Consider the following 17,816-nt stretch of genomic DNA (forward strand, 5'->3'; position numbering starts at 1 on the left):
TTTTTACTCTTGCACAAAGTAGGGAACAGAGACTGAACTAGTTGAAGCAGCACACATACAACGTTTTCCTGCAGCTTACATATCAAATAAACCTAGTATCTACCTTCTTATCTTAGTACTTAGATTAACAGAAAGAAACTTGCAAGAACAGCTACAATAATTAAACAATGAAGCAATTAATGAATGGAGAATTAAATGTATGACAACAGACAGAACAGGAAAAACAGTTAAGTGCAGTACTTTGAATGTAATTAAGGAGGAATGGAATGAAAGGAACTAAATTAATTTTTTAAAAATTGGACAAGGTTTAAAAAGGTTTGTTTTGGTTTAGGTTTTTCTGCTTCCCAGAAATACTTCTGAGTGCAAATATAAACTGGTAAAAAGATGTGGGGATCACCTTAAAATGAAAAGGCTGAAGAAATGAAAAAATTAAACTGCTGACTACCACAGAAAAGGTGCTCATTTTAATTTTATCTTGCCCATCTCTGTATTGTTCTACCCCCATTTGCCTGTTTCAGGAAAAAAAAAATCTCCTTAGGGAAAAAAAAAAGCCACCTAGACTGTGCAGAAATGAAACAAGCGTTCTTTTGTACTTCAACGTAAAGTATGTTTCTATGATCTCCGACTGAACCTAGTTTTCCAGAAGTGTATAACGTGGTCTTGTAAAACCTGTCATGGACCAAAGCTTGGGATATAAAATCTCAGCACAAAAAATACTGTGGGTTATTATTCTCCTGTGCAGGAGAACACACAGGAACAACCACCCCCATGGGAAAGCCATTCGCATCTATATACAGTAGCCAGTTGCCCAAGCTAAACACCTTTGCCAGGGAAGTCCTGCTGCTTCTCTTCTCCTACCTCTGATTCACCTCATAACGTGACATCCTTTAAAGTGAATTCGTCTGAATTAAGCAAGCACAGTAGAGCAATTTAAATTAGTAAACTTATTTCATGTTTTAGAAACGATCAACCTAAATAGAAGTCTACTTTCTAATCTGATAACTCCTCATATTTTTGAACAACCCAAGTGGAAGGGATAGTCATCAAGTAATTTTACAGCGTACTACTGCACAGTAATGGTCCCTTGACTAAAAATGAATCAGCTTCAGCAGGATTCTTGTGCATCCTACAGCTATTCTCACGACTGAATCACACCTCCTCTCCTCCTCATGAAAGGAAACACACACAGTTCATGCTCATGTGCTTCATGCATGATCGGAAGTATCGAGCAAGATGACTAGCTTTATTTCACCACAGAATGCAAACTTGTTTTTTGTGGACAGAAAGATCTGGATGCTCAAACTATACTGCACAACCACCTGTTGATTACTCTGATGTTGTTAACAGCATCTAATGTTTCATTTCCACAGCTGCTTTACAAACATCACAAACTAACAGCAGCAGACAGGCTTTTTCCCTATGTCGTCAACCAAATACTGCTTAGCGCCAATTCAATTAAAACCCATCACTAACAACATCACATCACAATTCACTGCTGATCTGCGCTTCATAGGGAGAATGAGTTATCAGAGCAAAAAGTCATAGTTTTACCTCACTCAAATGAGAGATTTTCTCTTCTTCCTAGTCACTTGAACAGGATATCAAATACAGATATCCTGTCCAGCTAAATATACCTGCTGTACTCTTCTCTTTAGTTAACCAAGCACGATCAAAACGAAGAAAAATGCCTGCTTCACAGAGAAGACAAATTAAATCACTGCAGAAGACCCAAATCGCTGGTCTTCAATTGTATCAAGGTTTGTGGATCACTCAACAGTGACTCTCTGAAAAACGAAGCAATGGTTCTTCCTTAGCCTCCCGATTTAAATGGCATGGGGAGGGGGACTTTGCCCCTGTGTAAATTTATCTCAGCGCAAAAAGCGCCTCACTAAGCAAGGCTAAAACTACTCAACAACTGAACATTTGGTGAACTTCCACCTCCCTTAAAAACACCCAAGAACAGGCATTTTGCCAAAAGAACGGAAAGCTACCTTTTTCATGAGGGATGCAGAGCTACTGGAGACAGTTCAAAGGAAAACCACAAACATAATCAAGGACCCAACAAACAACGCTGTGTAATGTGAAGCTTACTGGGGCTCAGCATATCCAATTTATTGAGAGGTGACTTCTCTGAGCATAGATATTTATACACGGGAAAGAAATTTGATGATGGGAGGGTTTTTAGTTTCTCTGAGAAATGTAAATGATGATTCTGTGGCTGCAAGTTGAAGGCAGACAAATTCAACCTTGAAATAAGATGCAGAGATGGTTAAATGCCAGAATAGCCTAATATGAGAAGTAATGGTCTACTATGGTTTGAAGTCTTTAGGACAAGGTAATACAGCTTTCTAAAGGTAATACTTAATCTAAGTTTTGGAGGAGATTGTATAGTACATGTGAGGAGGAGAGGGATCTGGGACCTGGGAAGCCTCTGCTCATTCTTGTCCCTTACAGGGACAGTGCAAGTGCCAGCACTGCTCCCAGCATGCTTCTCCAGCACTGAAACTCCACATAAAGACAGCCTTACTCTTCAGAATATGAACATGTCCGGAGGCACAACCAACCAGATATACTCAAATTTGTTTTTTCAACTTTCTCTGAAACACAAGATATTGGCCACAACTAGAGAACAGAAGCTAAGCAAAGCAAGCTTATCTTCTTCCTTTGATGCCTTTTATTGTATGTCTTCTTTACATATTTAGATTCTTATTGATTTTAGACTTGGAATGGGAAAAAATTTCCCCAGGTCAGACTTGGTGGGATGGTTTTTTTTTTTCCCTTCTGCTGCAATGCAGGATGTGGACTGCCTGCTAGGATTAGCTGGGCAAATTTCCCCTAATCAACCTGCTGACATTGCAAGGGCCTTCAGAATAACTGGCAGCCCAATCCACCACCTGTTTTCTGGAACACACAGATGTGGAAGACAGAAAGTTAGTACCCTAATAACCAAACCATCCTAGTCTCCCTGAAGTCAGAAGACATCACAGAGGAGTATTAAGGTAGAATACAACACCCTCTAACATACAGGAAGTTAAACTGGGTAATCTCCTTGTCCTTTTTGGATTTGACGTATCTTCCCTCTACTTCCTAGATGCAGTTTCACAACTAAAAGTTATCAGTATTCTTTTAAAAGAAAAAAAAAAATCTGCATGCTAGATGAAAGACAAAAAAAATTTTATGAATATGATAGTTTTCAACAGATGTACATAGTACCTAACTTAATTAACAGGATCAGGCATTAGTATCTAATATCAAATTATGTATGTAATCTCAAATTTCGGTTAGTTCCTGGAATGTAAACCGCAGTAGCTGTTCTTGCTCCTGCCAGAACTCTTCTCTACGAAAGCTTAATTCCTTGGTATCAAAATGCCTTAGGATGGTGCCATCGCTTCATCCTGCAAGGTAACAGTTACACGAGGTGCAGACACGAAGAAGCCATGCATGGAACACAAAGATCTTTCTGGCTTTGATGGACACCTCACAAGAAAACACATTTGAGACCTGCTGTATCAATACAGAAAATATCCTGCATGGAAAAAAAAAAAAAAAGTACTAACAGAGAGCACATAAGGGAATGTAAACACTCCTGTCCTTAAGTTCATACTACTTCTTCACAGTGTGCTTGCTTGTTTGACAGTTATACTGTCATATTTTAGACTGTTAAACCTCTGCTCTAGGGTTTATAAAAGATCAGAGCACTTGTCACTCTCAGTGCAGGTAGAGTGAGATAGAGTGGATGAGCAGTTCATTCTTCTTTCTAATTACACTCCATTAACCTTCCACATGAGAGCTCCCCTGTGCTTTCATACCAGCAGCACCAACTGGCTGTGTTTGATAAGGCTCAGCAGAGTCTGCAAGACCAGCACGTGTTAACTAAAGGAACACTTCAGCACTGCAGACTTAGCAGAAGCTGGGCTGAAGCTCTGTTACTGAGCCGCAGTCATATTCTGCTAAATTATACACAGATGGACACCAGCCTCACCCTACCCACTTGCCTCACAACTCTACTCCTTGAACTTCATAGATACGTGATCTAGCATTTGAAAGCCAAATGCAGAACTAGGGAATTATTCACTATAGGGAGCTGAATAGTTACCATGCTTTCACCTCACTGCAGAGACCTGCCAAGAGAAACACATTTAGAGCATTAAAGCATGCAGGGCAATAGAAAAGAAGTTGTTGTTACATTATAATTAGATCATGTTAGTGTATGCAATGAGAGTACAGAGAAGGAAAATCACTTTTGAAATTTAAATCTTTTTTAAATGCACTTTCAGTATCTGGGGTTGTTTGTTGTATGTTCTGAAGACCACACGGTTAACAAACAGCATTATATTTATCTATAAGCTTCTCAATGGTGACCACGTAAATGATAGGCTTTTCTAAAAAGAGAGACTTCTTCGATTAATAATGTATTCTATGGGAGTTTTAAACTCAGTGCCAGGAAAGCTATTCTCCATGTGCATGAAGGTAGATTAGCATTTGTGTATACTGAGCAACAGCGTCAGCACATGCTTGCCCAGATAAAAGGGAAACAAATTTGTAAGGAGGGTTTGTAAACAATCTGGAACAGAATCCAAATTATTTAAAAAATAAATGAAACACTGCAAAATCTGCACTTTCAAATGACATTCTATACTATCCATTGGAATTTTTAACCGTTTCAAATGACTTCACAACACAAAGTTGTATATGGAACTGACCTATACAAGTGAGTAATGGTGATACTCTTTTTGCTATTACCTCCATTATCCTTTCCCATCCCTCTCCTGTTGTTTAATGCATTGTGATACTCGCATCTGCATGCATCTCCATAAATAAATATAACTTACTTCTCTTCTATGCTAAGTTTCCCAACCTTCAGCTAATATTTTGAAGTGATCTGCTGTTTTCCATGTCTTGGTAACAGTGAAGTGTCTGAAACAAAATCTGTTTGTGCTACAAGCCAAGCTATGAATCCAGCACTGTCCTTGTTCAGAATGGTACAGGAATTTTATTTCATAATTCTTGTGAACGTTGTCAAAGATCCCCTCCATTAGAAAGGAAAACGGAGGTGGCCCTTCTCTTGTAACAGAAAGGTAAACACTGCTACTGAACCCACCTAAAGTACCCTGAGGAGACTCAGTTTTCAGAGTGATCATTAACAACCCTTAATGTAAGACCCCTTTTCTACATCTAAGTAATTTTCTAAACTATTTTGTACCTCCTTTCCCAAATTTTCTTAAATTTAATCTAAAGATGCCAATTCAGTCTTTAATGCAATTTAACTTGTGCCATCTAAGCCTATATTATATGACATAAATTCAGAATTTGGGGATGTGACTGAACACAGTGATTCCAAAACTGTCAAGCTGCTGTGGTTGCCTCAGGAAAGCTGAATAGTCAGAAGACAGTTGTTTTTTCCTCTAAGATAGGCTCACTCAAAGTGCAAACACAAGTACCTTGGTGACAATAATTTCCTGGATGAACAATGAACGTTGTTGTTGGGATGCATTTGATATCAACTAAGATGCAAGATGAATTTTGTCATATTTAAGTTCTCTACTAAAGACGATGTTCACTCTCAAACCTAATAAATTTGAAACAAACATGATTATGACATTGAATAAAATTATCAAAAGCATCCACATCTCTTGTGTTGTAAAAATGTATCTATAACGCTTCAACGCTGTAACACAGTGAAATCTTGTTTGAGTTGGGATTAAAATTTGTCAGGACAGTCAGGATAGCACTGTGAAAGAAGGCAGAACCACGTTTTTGTGCCACACTGAGCTCTTACTTCTGTAAAAAAGAATTTTCAATTTTTGTACACATGAATTGTACTTAATGCCTCTGTAACTTGCTCTCTCACCTTTTCTGGAGTAGGTACTAGAATCATGACTGAAAGCTCCAAAATTCCTGGCTGTAAGCATCGAGTGCTGAAACTGCTTTCAGAATAAAGCATTGCAGAGGTGCTTCCACTTCCTTGAGCAGTCAGCCATCGCTGCTAACACCATTTGGCATACCGTTTTCTAACAAGCGGGCAAGCTCACCTCTGAAGAATACAACACTGCAGTTGATGGGACCCTTTTTTAACTAATCACCTGAGAACTGTACCTCTTCGGAACTTTTTGGTAATGTTTGTTCTTTTCCCAACACCTCTTAGAAGTATTTCAGAAGGAAATATTTTGCTCTGCACTAGCTCATCATTTCCTTTTTACAGAGGAGCTGTCAAGAATAGTGCAAGTACTTTCCTTTTTTATTATGTCAATAAAGAAGATCCCTTCAGGGTTTTGGGGGGCCATGAGGTTCGTGAACAGATCTTTTAACCTAGCACAGACAGAAATAGGCAGTCTGGTGAAGTACTCCTGGAAGAGAATTGCTGAGGCTTTTTATACTGTTGTTGTAATAATCCTTGAAGACTGAGGGACTGTTGATATCACAAATACAAATGTGAGAATCTAATTTTAAATGGTGGGAAAAGAGTCCTAGAGCAACTGGCTAAAACTCTATGTATTTTGGGGGGCTCTGGGGGATGGGGGGTGTATTTTTGTTAATAGTATTTTATTAAAACTTTTAGAGAGACCATAAATGCTACAGATGTAAAATGAACTCTGAAGAAGGCTTTGATGAATTTCTGTAACCCTCCAAGGAGTTCTCTGTCAAAGAGAGGTAAGAAATAGAAAATAAGCTCTCTTGCAATTCCTCTTATGCAATACTAAACATACATAATAAGTGTGTTTTTAGGGGAGACCACGATTTCTTCTTTGCCTCTGCAGGCCCATATTAGATTTAAAAGGCACATTTAATCCTTTTAAAAAAAAAAAAAGTTAACAAAAACTACTGTATATTTTCATCACATAATGAAGTGCAAGTTCTGTTTTCAGACCATATGCTTGACTTGCTACTTATTGCAGAGAACATGCAATATATTGCCGGATGAACATGCTTCATGCTACAAACCGGTCTGACCAGCTAAACATGCACTCTGAAGTATCAGACAGTCTTAGTGAAACTCATAAGTATTATTTCATTGGCCCTCAGTCAGCATTTCTTGCGTGACAATTCAGCTGTGAATATGTTTGGAAGCACTAGCTCAGAATGCACGGACTTCTAAAAATAGCATCAGCAGGTCTCTCTCGGGTATCTCTAAAGACACCTATCACAACTGCCTCCAAGAGCTGTAAATCACAAAATAGTAGTTTTCCTCCCCGTGGTTTTGCACTGATGGATTTTTTTTTTTTTAAAGGAAACACATGTTGCGCTGTTGAGAAAGGCTGAAAGATTACAGAAACCTAGCAACTGAAACACAGGCTGTTACAGCAAGCCATCTTGCTTTGTGTCCTCAGGTCTGGTAACTTTACTCATACTGGGATCTCAAGCTCTATTATTAACCTAAGAGAACGACCCTAAAGCTGCACTGTCTTTGCAACCAGAGTCTAATTAAAGTTTCATACACGTAATGGGTACCCTTTTAAATCCCAGTCCATAAAATAAGCCCTCACATAACCCTCTTTCTCAGATAACTTCCACAAAATGAGAAGAAGGGGAGCTTCAACATTAGGGAGCAGGTTCTGTCAGTTCTGAGGTAGGGGGGCCATTAGAAGAAAAAAGCAGCTGAGATAACTTTTTCCCTCATATTACTTCTGAATAAACCAAACTGATGCTGAAATGCAGGGATACTTTGCGGAAAAAAGCTTCAGGGCTTCTTTATGTTTTCTAACAAATACGACAGGGCACATATTCAAGAAAACAGGGCATATTTATCTGTTTGTTTTGATAAAACTATCCTCTATTGTATTTCATCTGGAGTTGGGACAGGATGTAAGCAGAGGAAAGAGGCTTTTAAAAGAGCTATATTACACACACACTTCTATCAGTAAATACATGCAAGGGCATGTAAGTAACTAGTGATCTAACTTTGCTTTAAAAAAAGAAACACTATGACCAAAGGCTGAGAAAATATAAACCAACTGTAATAAAAATGTCATTGTGTGATAGGTGTTGCAGAAATAAAAAAGACCAATGTAAAGATTTTAATGTGCAAACAGAAATACTTGACTTTGCACTGTATAGGCAGTCTTTGTTACGAGCAGAGTAGGATTTTCATGGTAATTGTTTGGAGGATCATATAAATATGTTTGTATCAAACACACACTTAATCCAAAACACATTTGTCAGTTTGCATAGGAAGACGGTCAAGCTGTCATTGATTGCAAGGAAGCTCAGAAGAAAACAAAAAAACAAGCTTCAAAATAAAAAAAAAAAAGCAGGAAACATAGAAAGCAGTAAGAAGAAATAGGCTCGCACAAGCAAAGGGTACTCACAGACAATGTAAAGATGAACTGAAAAGTAGTGAAGTCTGACAAGCAAAATTAGTCCTTTCTCACTGGCAGGCTTGCAGGAGAAACCATTATATTTTATCAGATTGACTTGGAAAAAAGGGCTCACCTCTGGTCACACAAGCCCCTTTTAAAGTCCCTTCTCGCTGACACATCAGGCCTATGCCCAGAGGGATGTCCAAGGTGACACAAGCAGTGCAGGGCATACTTTTGAGATTTTTTTCCAAGGTATTAGAAATAACTCATTGAAGAAAGAAAGTCCATACTTCATATACACATATGCAAAAACTGACAAGTAAACCACATTCGATTTAACCCCACAGACCCACATTCTTAATTGTTTTTCCTCTTTTGTTTCCCTGCTGGTACGTTGCACAATTAGCTTGTATGCTCTGCAGGCCAAAAACCTAGTCTGCAAAAATCTTTTGAAATATTTAACGCATACTGGTACTATGTAAATAGTAATAATAATTCAGTGGCCTTTTCCTGCTCTGCATTTCGAATGTATTTATTATGAGCCAGACAAATAATGCAGGATTGTAGCATTCTGCCTCCGCATTCCTCATCTTCCTCTTCCAGTTTACCAGAGCAATGATGAAACAGGAGTTTTTGCTCCAAGCCTGTAACACCTTCAGCGCAGATTCCCACACTACACACCTCTCCAAACTGGAGGATCCATCTTTTGCACAGGGGCAGAAACTGATTTCCTTTCACCAATTTAAAGACGACCAGAAGCCTGCCCAGTGACCCATATTGCTCGAGAAACCACACCAGCAGTGGAGGCTATAGAGGCAGCTGCTTTTAGGCCAGCAACAGCATGCTCAGCATGAACAGACTGTACTAAGATTTTTTCTCCCACACACAAAACCAAACTGTTCCTGTGCCCCCTTTGTGCTGACGGAGCCCGTCTCTTGGTGGATGAGCAAGTCGCTGTTCAGAAAATAATTTCTCAACCTATTTTGGAAATCCGCAATCATGTACAATTGGCTGCGTTGGTTAGTATTCAGCGGCGATTTCAAAGGTTCTTTGTCCTGGGGAGGAGATACGACCATTCACCAGCATGCCGGCAGAACTGCTGAGTGCACAGCTGGAGCGTACATGGGGGAAGGGAAACGGTGTATGATTTTGCAATTATATCTGTTAAATCCATGGATCTGAAGAATGATCACTTGGCATTTCTACTGTTTTGCAAGTGAAAACTTTTAACACGCTTGCCAGAATTATTTGGCTGTTTTTTCTTGTAGGAGGATAGAGGATCAGTGCAGAGAAACGTTAAGCCACATGTACGTGCTACATAATTGGTTCTTTCAGCCCCTTGCAGCGCAAATGATTTGCAGTAACATGCTCCGCACCTCCTTACTAGTTAGCAGCCCAATCCAAGACAAATACTTCAAGCAAAGATAGAGAGGAAAAGCTGTGGACAAGATTAACCACATGAGCTTGGCTTTTTCATGATGTTCACATTTTTTCTATTACTCAGCTGCTAGATATTCAAGAGAAAACAGGGTGTACTATAACAACTGCTACAACAGGCCACAAGAGCATAAAACCAATAAGAAACCTTTCTGTTTGGCTCTTCACAGGGTTCTCGCTTGTACTAGAAAAACGTCACTTTGATGCCCTGTTTGCATTCCATTTCCAACAACAAGGAGGAGGATGGAGGTCTCGGGTTTCTATGACAACCCAGATGGGCCACAATACAAGATACTTACAAATGTTCAACTGCGGGGATGCCAGATCAAATTAAGCTAGAGTTTACACTACTTCATAGAAACTAAAATGAAAGAAAAAACCCAAACAAAACATGAACGTCAAAGGAAGGATGACATTTCCTCACCACATTCCAAAAGATTTCTGAAAGTAGATGATAAAGAAAGGAGGAATTTTTTCTCTATGAAAATAAATAATAATGTCAACACAAACAAACCGAAACCCTCATTTACATGAGTAAATGTTTTCATTAAAACTAGACTACTGGAAAATTACTATCAGACGTTAAAAGCAAAAAACAGGTCCCAAAAATAACATTATTTTATTAATTTACTTAACTCATTATGAACTTGCAAATTTGTCATCCCACTGTTTTCTATGGCTTGTTTAATACCATTACTTATATTTTGCGATACAGTTTGTTTTTCTGTTGTTTACCCCCGATCTGCTCTTCTATGACATTTTGCAAAAGACACTCAGATATAGAAAATAGTCCGTATTCTACCTGAATAATTGAAATTATTAATAATGAGATATTCTAGTAACACTAAGAAAACTGCAAAAACATTTAACGTATGATCTTCGTAACTTAACTTGTCAGTTGTTAAAAAGGTGAGGTGAGCTTTCTTCTCAAAGGCGTTAATTCAATGTGCTGGGAAGGCAGGTAACTGTTAACAGGCAAGCCAGTTCAGACAACATGAATACAACGCCTTCCAAAGAAACACCTGTAAAGGCTTTTTCTAAGCTTTTCAGATGTGGCATACATAGATGTGGTTCCCAAAACAAACCAAGTTTAAGAACTTCTTAATAAATGTACATTTTAAGGAACATTGTTTTGAAAATGTGTATTTTTTAAATCTTCTGATACAAGCTAGGTATTGTCTTACTTTTTAGTCACCATCCTATTACAAGTTACTCTCCTGTCTGTCTTTCAACTTCATCACCAGGTAGCTAATAGCCTTCATTAAATATGTGGTAGCCAGCAAGGCTCACAGTAAGACAGATAACCATGGACTTTGAGAGGCTTATGTTCTTTGGGGAGAGGAGAGGCGGGAGAGGAGAGGCAGAAGAGGAGAGAAAGGCTTAACAGCTGTGCCTAGTCAAAATAATCCAAAATTAGAGGGACTGTAACATTTAAAATTGGAACAGAGAGCCTTAAAATCTGGGTCTGTGCAGCTATCTTCATAAACACTTTATTAAAAACTGCAGACACTCACTCTTCATAAATCATTCCCCTTTGCAGCACCGCTAACCCGTACTATTTACACAAGGACACATCAGCCTAGCTTTAAAGTGCCACCTCAGCACCCAGGAGCACTCGCGCTGCCAGCTGAGAACAACCACCCCTCGCACCGGTTGGCTGTGCCTCCTCTCTCTGTATTTAACATATGAGCTAGGACCTGGGGACCATGGATTTAGAGAAGGTGCCAGGGGTGGGCGGACAGCGGCACTGAGACACCCAGGTTAGCACCTGCATGTCACCTGCTCCTCTTCCTTCCTTTTTCACCCCGAGACCTCCCATTCCAAGTCTCCCCTGCGAACATCCACAGCCCGACGTTGCGAGGGCTCTTGTCATTGCTGACAAGAGCACGGCTGGCACACGGCTTGGCAGGCCGAGGCTGAGCAAAAGCTGCCCGCTCTGCTGTGTTCTCTTGCCCTGTGCAACAGCGAGCGGAGCCGGGAAGACACGCCGTGGTGATGGTATCAGCACCTCGGGCAGAGTGCTCCGGGGATTTGCAAGGAGCTCCTGCAAAATGACCAGAGTGCCTTGGTACTGAGAGGTGAAGAGCTGAGGGCTGAAATTACACATCTGTAATAAAAATTAAAACACCTGATGACTCTGCTCAGCTAGTGGGAAGTGATGAATTAGGATGGAGAAGTGTGACTAAGGACACAGCTGGGCATGATTAGCTTTACACTTGGACTACACTGCTTAAACTTCAGCTATACAGCTGGGGCTGCACAGTCACATCATGTTAACTGCTACCTGTGTTTCGCATATAAAGCAGAAGACAAGGAATGGCATAATGAAAAGGAGAATCTGCAAAGTGTTAATGCTTACTAGAATCGTAACAGTTTAATGAGAAGAACAGAATGAACTGGGAGTAACACCAGGAAGAAGCTGGAAGTTGCAAGGGATGGTAGTGCAGCAGCGAACAAGCTGCTTGATGCCACACGGTTAAAGTTACTCTAATCATTGTTTGGTGTAAATATCAAGAGACTGGGACAAATAACCAGGCCAGTGGATTCCTCACAGCTATTGCCAACCACATACCTCAGACATTTCAAAGCATGAACTTGCACTCTGCAGTGATACAGCACGGAAGAAAGTTGTACTTGCAAATTGCACAGCATCCGCTATTCCATCGGGTTGTTCAACTATCAATTTCATGGAACCACTACAGCGTAACTGATTACTGGCCCCTATAAAGAATTCTTTCTTAACAATAACAAAAAAAGCAGCAAACAAAACACCAAACCACCATCAGCAAACACCAAAGTTGTACGGAAATTCAGTGACAAAAATCTTTATTAACATGGAGTTATAGTTGCCTGGTGCTCCCACTGACTATCAAACTCAGTGAAACCCAAGTATCTGAAACTAGGAAAGTGTTCAGGGTACATATCCATGCATATTAACTTTGCCCTCTTGGGACCCTCATGCTCTGGATATCATCAACACTAAATACACAGTACTTTTTTTTTTTTTTTTTAAGAAGTAGCAGGGAATGTATCTGCAGTCTTCCAGTACCTTAGCTGATCACAGCACAGATATTTTCAGAAAAGCCATCTACACTGCATACCTAGGATGGTATTCAACTCTTCCAATACTGTAATTAAAAAAATAAATTATCCTTTGCCTCCATGTATAGTCAACAGACAGATGGACGGTTGAATAAGTAATGCTCGGCATGTGCCCTCCACAAATTCCGGACAGTTCAGACTACTTTTTACACAGCTGAAATCAGAAACCCTGAGCTGACTCCCTAAACAGCACATCTCTTAACTCCACAGACCTCTCCTTTATTGCCCCATTACTTGTATGCATATATCACCGTTTGATATTATAACTTAATCTGTCCATCATTATAAACAGCAACCACACTCATACTCCACTTTGCTGTTGACAGCAGCAATCATTTACAGATGTGTACCCTGACACTAACACAGGCAATACAATGCAGCACCTCTGCCCTTGCTGACATTCATTCTGCTTCACAAATACCACCCACTTCTTCCTCACCAACTGACAGTTTTCAATTAAAACACTGAGTGACTTCTCAGCGTGTTCGTAGCTTGAAATGTGCTTTTTCCATTTTGCAACTATAAAAGGCTTGTGCTCCTGATTGGGCATCATTTCTTTGAATCAAAGCTATTACCACTTCCTATAACCCTCGCCACAGTGGAATGATTCAAAGCAGATCTCCCTGGGTATATATGCATTTTGCTTGTTTGGTTATAAACATTAGGAAGAAACAAAGGGGTTATCTCATGAAGCATCTAGGAAATCCCCTTAAACAGCTCTGCCATATGATCCAGCTAAATATTTTTAACTTGGAACACTGTTTTGACTGACTTCATGTTAATAGTAAAGTATTTGCAAATAATTCCTACAGACGAGCTCCAGTATCAAAGGAGCCGTAACACTGAGTTTTGCTGAACTTAACCTTTTACAAGGGCCCAAGATATTATTGGGAAACTTGTGTTAAAATTTCAAATGCTGTTCATATTTTCAATATATGCATCATAACATATTGAGTTTCAGCCAGAATTGACACACTTGGGGGGTGTGTGTGTGTGTGTGTCAAAAAAGTAGATCATCTCTCCTGGATTATTAAAGTACGTGAGACTAGAGAACTACCAAGGACCACTAGACTTACAGCTTTTCTATCGTCTTGACTTTATGACTATACTGAAATACAGAAAAACACCTGCACAAGAAACCAAAGCAACATGTTTTTTAGCACCTGGTAAATGATAATTTTAGAATGGAACCAGTATTATCAGTCTTGAAGATGCACAAACAATGAGGTAAATAAGAAAAAATTAACAAATTCACATCCAGTAAAACACTTCTGCCTATTGTTTTCTGCTTTTGTACTTTTTTTCCCAAATCTACTCAATTATACTATGTACGTGCACACAGGAAAAACATATGTTCTCAAAAACTTTCCTCCACAAATGTTTCTGTATTAATTTTCAATTAATTAGGGTCGGAATGGTCTTTAGAAGTAAGAAAGCTGAACCCTAACAATCTGTCAGTGCAAAACAAGCACTAAAGATAAGCTCATGCTGTTCAAAGTACTGGCTGTTCCGTGCATCTGGAAGAATTTACACTCATCAAGTGTGTTTGCACGATAGGACTAAAAATTACTTTAACAGAACATGGAAGTTGTTTTAGTAGCAGGAACCCTGACATCCTCAAGATCCGGCCTTCCAAGAAATTACCCACTTAATGCAGATAAATAGGTATTTCACATTAAGAAACACGCCCCCAACCAAAAAAACCCCAAAACTTGCGCAAAGTTTTGTGTTCTTTAAAATGAGCTGAAACCGCTACAAAACTAAACCAAACCTCACAAATCTTTCTCTCTTGCACAGAATTAAAAATAATGGGGGGGGGGGGGGGAGAAGCGGCATCTCTTTCACTTCACTTTTCCAGTGGCCAAACCACCAAAACGTCTAACAAATCATTTAGTTGTCAATTCAGTTATTATAAAACTTTCTTTTTCTTGGATGATACCGAGAAAATTCCTGTTTCAACAGAGAGCGGCTACATTCTACCCTCACCTTCTAAAGCCAGAGGGATCAGAAGCTTAGCAATTACATAAACCACCAAAACCCACCACGCCACTCTCATCCACGTCCTACAGAAGGCGGGGGATGCGGAAACCCATCTTTTCCTGGCGGAGGAGGGGAGCCGTGCCCGCCCCACGCCCGAGGGTCCCCGTCACCGGCGGGGGGGGGTGTTGGAGCCGGCGCCCCCCGTCCGGGTCCGCTCCCCCCCGTCCCGGTCCGCCCGGAGCGCGGCCCCCGCCGCGCCGGGAGTGAACGGTCGCCACCTAGCGGGGGCTGGCGGGCGGCGGGACCGCTCCTCCATCTCTCCGCGGGTCCTCATTAGGCACCTGCGGAGGCGAAAATTTGCAGGGGTATGAAAAAAACCGAAGCCACCGCCGCTAAATTCCGAAGAGACTTTTCGGATCTCCAAAGCCACCCGCATCCGCTGGTAGCGCAAGGGAAGCCTTACAGCTACGCCGCGAAGCTTTCGTTCACGCGAACCTCCCAGCGAAGGTGTTCCCGGACGCTCAGCACTAAGCCTCTCTCGCGTGACATTATTTACTCCTAACGCGCATCAGGGTATCTGCAAAGGCTCTAGCTGAAGACCGAACAAGACTTTAGAGACTTCCGTCGCCGATCCCGCTCCAGCTGCCGCGCGCTGCTCCAGCGGCTCAAGGCAGCTGGGAAGCCAGCAGGAACAGCAGCCCCGGCGCTCCACCAGTGCAGGGGTCCCTCCCCAGATGTGGCACAGCCAGCACATGAGCTGGGGCGCTACCCGCTGCCAGGCAGGACCTAACCAGAACTTTACACCCGCTCTCAGACTTAACCACCCTCGTGGCCAGCGGAGCCGCAGCCCAGCAGACGTCCAGCAAAAGGCCTTCAGGCTCCTCTAACTTACAGCGAAGACCAGTCTAGTTTCATTCGTCCTCAAATGAGAAGAACACAACCAAGACGCGTGTGTGCGCACACACACACTTATATATATATATATATACAAAAGGATGTGCGTAAGCTATTAGCACAAGAAATCCGGTTCTGCATTTCTGTGAGTTATGGCAGAGTAGGATTTAAATGTGCTCTGCATTACAAAGCCCGAGATGCCTGAAAACAAATACTAATTTCCACATGCCTGTAACAGCAATCTGTCAAGCCACATCCATGTACACAAAAGGGTTTTTACGTTCAAGACCAGCAGACACCTCTACTGCTGGCCTGACAGCCAGGCCTCTAACACGCACTCTTCAGAGATGTCTGCCAGTTATCAGTTGTCCAACAGGTACTCCAGACCTCTCAAGCATCGCAGATTTCAATGTTTCAGAGCTTGAGTCAATGAATCTTCTCGACACCCATCTCGGCTAAGCAGAAGTTGAGAAAAAGTGTGTTCTATAAAATACACGGCCTTAAGGAAGGTGTAGTGAACTATAAGGCAAGGAACGCTCACTGCTATTCATGTTTTTGTTCAGTTCTAGCATTTTATTATTGAACCTGGCCACAAACCATTCAATCTGTAAAGGTGAAAAATTATTTATTTTGCCTTATAAATGAATTAACATAGATTACACAAGGGTTCTTCTGGAATATCAGACATGAAACACAGTCCTAATACAAAAGAAAAATGACTCACCCAGTCCAGTCTTTAAGACAACGTGTCAAACCCATAGATTTGACTATCCTGCATGAAACCACAGCTCTCATCAGGTGCCTCTCCTCAAAATAGCAGGAGATTCTAGGAAATCCAACGCACAATCAAATGCTACTTCAAAAATAGCTGGTTTTGGCAAAAACACCAACAAACTGCTTTGTTACTTCTCCCACTATCCCATTAACTCAGTCAAGACAGAGCCGTGCTGAAAGCTAACGAAGGGTCCTTGTTTCAAACTTTCCTGTAATCCACTTGCATGAAGACAGAAAGTAGCATATTTGTTATGGTAGCCAGTAGCAAAATCTGGGTTTTTTTCTGGTTTTCTTTCATAAATAACTGTCTGATTTAATCCACATGAATATTTTCTTCAAAAATCATCATTGACGAAAATACCATAACTGAAATTACAAGGACACACAACAGAAGACAGGTGTTGGAAATTTCAGTCGCTTCTCATGTATTTTGATTATGTCCCACACACCGTATGTCGCAGCGTGTGGAGGCTGAGACATGCCACCCTCCACTGTCCCAACAACTCTCTGGGAGCAGAAGCCCAAGGAGCTGAATGGGCAGTGGAAGCTCCAGCCTTGCAGAGAACAAGAATTGATTTTTCTTAACTTCATAGTTCTGAGATTGATCTGCTGTTCCCAAACTTTATAAAAAAGAAACGTTAAATGTATCCACACACTTTGAAAAAACTCCTTTCCTCTCTCCTGACATTTTTGCACTGTTTTCAGGGAAGAAAACCCACAACTGTCTGTACAATTGTTTAATATACTAAGACTTTAATTTTAACTAGGTCTTCTGGCTGTTTACATTAATAAGCAAAAATAAGCCTTTAACAGTTGGAAGAGCTGAGCTTAACTGATACTGGTGAATGCAAAAAGATTGGTAACTTTAAACTTTTTTTCCTTCAATTTGGGTCTGAACACTTAAGGAGGAATATGCTACAAAAAATTCTAGATAAAATTAGAAACACGTGAAAAGGAAGTTTAAATAAGGAAAGTGCAAGGATGAACTTAGCTAAAAATAACAACATAGTAATTAAAAGAATGTATCAGAACACGTGGAACCAAACAGAAATATAACACTTTTTCTGTCTCATCTCCAGTCAAGAACATCTCTCTGCTTAAAACAGGAGCACTTCATTAAGAAAGTGTGGAAACAGAAAGAACAGAGGTTTTAAAAATGAGAATGCCAGATGTTGAACGTAACACTCTGCTAAATTGTTTTCCTGGATACTACTGGAAATCACTGATTGAAGGGCCTTACTCCAACAATCTTGTTTCAGGAAGCTACTGTTTTTGTTCCAGTGCATTACTGGCTTTCTGAGGTGTTGTTAATAATTAAAATTTTCTTTTAAA

At 40.5% G+C, this 17,816-nt stretch overlaps 1 protein-coding gene and 1 long non-coding RNA gene across 12 annotated transcripts in view; one reads left to right on the plus strand and one right to left on the minus strand.

The window, feature by feature from the left end:
- The window catches only part of PHF21A (PHD finger protein 21A), a 138,614-nt gene that overhangs the window by 42,538 nt on the left and 78,260 nt on the right, over positions 1-17,816 (minus strand). The gene's annotated exons all lie outside the window — the stretch shown is intronic.
- Positions 4,383-8,102, plus strand: LOC138685333 (uncharacterized). The gene is made up of 3 exons (XR_011324567.1): positions 4,383-4,711; positions 5,873-6,651; positions 7,229-8,102. It is a non-coding gene; the product is annotated as an uncharacterized lncRNA (long non-coding RNA).

Source organism: Haliaeetus albicilla, chromosome 5 (genome assembly GCF_947461875.1).
Source record: "Haliaeetus albicilla chromosome 5, bHalAlb1.1, whole genome shotgun sequence".
In the NCBI taxonomy this organism is placed as follows: Eukaryota; Metazoa; Chordata; class Aves; order Accipitriformes; family Accipitridae; genus Haliaeetus; species Haliaeetus albicilla.